This window comes from Furipterus horrens, unplaced genomic scaffold, assembly GCF_987537825.1.
Source record: "Furipterus horrens unplaced genomic scaffold, mFurHor1.1.pri manual_scaffold_2, whole genome shotgun sequence".
In the NCBI taxonomy this organism is placed as follows: domain Eukaryota; kingdom Metazoa; phylum Chordata; class Mammalia; order Chiroptera; family Furipteridae; genus Furipterus; species Furipterus horrens.
The window spans coordinates 213,033,479-213,035,919 of NW_028327172.1; positions in this window are offsets into that span (position 1 = coordinate 213,033,479).

Genomic DNA, 2,441 nt, shown 5'->3' on the forward strand with positions numbered 1-2,441 from the left:
CATACGTAAGTCAGCAGCCAATACCGACTGGCTGGAGAAGCTCTTTATCCTCCTTCTCTGGAGAATTCTCACGCGTACCTACCAGGGGAATTTAAAGAATTTTAACAAGCAGGTGCCGCTCATGGTTGGTGTTTGCTTACAACAATCCTTTGCCATCACGTTATTGCACTGGCCTTAAAGATCATCCTTTGATTTTCCCAGCAACCTAGTGAAATGTATATGGTTATATTGTAGTATTTTATAGCAAAAAAAAAAAAAAGGAGATCTAAGAGTTTTAAAAAATGATCCAAGTGTTCAGAAGTTGGTTAGTGACCTGATCCAGATTCAAGGCCCAGGCTGATCTCACTATGAGCTATGAGAAGCACCAGCACGCATTTGCCATTTGTTGTAGACAATCTTCGAGAGTCCCAGTGATACCTGCCTCTTGACAGCTACACTGTCGTGAAATTCCCCCTTCACTTCATTGTGGGTTGGACTTAGTAACTCACTCCTCATGAATAGAATGTGACATCAGGGATGATTCCCACCTCAAAGATTCGATTGCAAAAACCAGTGGCTTCTATGTTGGGTCCTCTCTTTTGAATCACTTCTTCTAGGGGAAGCCAGTTGCCCTGCCCTGAGAAAGCTCTGTAGAGAGGCCCACAGGAGTCAAATCTCAGTGTCTTTGGAAGCTTTCTACCAGCTGAGGAAACTGAAAGGACTTCCCAGGGCCTCCCAACAGCGGCAGAAACAGATCCTCCCCCATCCAAGGCTTGGGATGACCGCAGACTCATGAGAGATCTCGAGCCAGAAGCATCCAGCTAAGTCACTCCCAAACTTCTGATCCACAGACGGTGTGAAGCAATAAATGCTGTTGTTCCCAGTGGCTGAGTTAGGGGCTCATTTGTAACACAGACACAGACAACTGATGACAATATTCCATATCATTCTAGAAACCAAACTTTATTTTTGGGGGGCGGGGGGAGCATTGCAGTAGAATTAATTATATGTATCATTTCCCAGGACCTTTATCATTATCATGTATACAGAATCCCTGTGAAGAAAGCATATACTACTAGTTTACAGGCAAAATAAATTAACATATTATCAAATATAGCAATGCATGGTAGAACATACATGAGTCATAACAGGGTTTGGCACTGCCTTTTATTTTTTTATTTTGGAGAAGGGTTGATGATGACTTTTTTGTTTTTATTTTATTTTATTAATCTTTATTATACTTTTTGTTTGTTTGTGTTTTTTTTTTCCCCATTACCATTTAGTAGTAGCACTGCCTTTTAAATTTCCAAATGAAAACTGTTTACCTACCCTGACGGTTAGTTTTGTGTGTCAAGCTGCCTAGGCTAAGGGATGCCCAGAGAGCTGGTGAGCACTTTCTCTGGAGGTGTCCATGAGGGCATTCTGGGAAGACACGAGCATTTGCATCAGTAGATGGAGAGAGGACTGATGCTCTCACCACTGCTGTGGCATCACCCAGTCCACTGAGGACCCCACCAGAACAGAAAGGCGGGAGAGGGGCAAATCCACCCTGCCAGCTTGAGGTGGGCACCCATCTTCTCTGCCCTTGGACACCAGCCTGCCTGGTCCTCGAGCCTTTGGACTTAGCCTGACTTCCGCTACCAGCTGTCCTGGCTCTCCGGCTTTCAGACAGCCGATCGCTGGACTTTCTGTCCTCCATAATCATGTGAGCTGATTCCCCTACTAAATCTCCTCAAATATATATGACTCTACACATCATATCGGTATAATTTCCATTGGTTCTGTTTCTCTGGAGAATCCAGATTAATACAACTACCATGTGGAATTAAAAAGATAAGAGTGAATGACAGATTCATTTAGAAACATTTTTAAATACAGACTTCAAAATAATTAATGTGATGGCAAGGTGAGAGTAGTCCCCAAAATAGGAGATTAAGAAGAATGTTCAAATTTGTATCCTAGGTACCTGGAAAAATAAATTTCAGAAATAGCTTTTAGCTCATTTTGATAAAACTAACATAAATAAAATGCAGCAACCAACAGAACGGGGCCCAGTTTTCTTTCTTTTTCTAATTTGTATCTGACTTGTATGATTTCTCCTCTGTTATTTGTTATCTCTCAAAAAGCTAGAGTTTAAATATCCTTTTAAGAACTTGCTAATAAAGTATGTCTTTTCTGAGAAGTTAGTCATTTTAAATATACCCCCTTGTCCCTGTAAGGGAGGTTACTATCTCCACTTTACAGACATTATGAGTTTATAAATTAAGAAGAAATGACAATTGATGATCTCGTTTATGCGATAAAGGCAGGCTTAGCAGTGACTTTTAATTTCCAATTAAATATTGTTTACCTCTTATGCAAGTTTATTTAGTGTGTAAGATGAATAGTTCCTTAATTTGTATCCAACTGGGGATTTGAAGGTCTCCCAAATTAAGTTAGAGCTTATTTCTTTCTTGGTAACG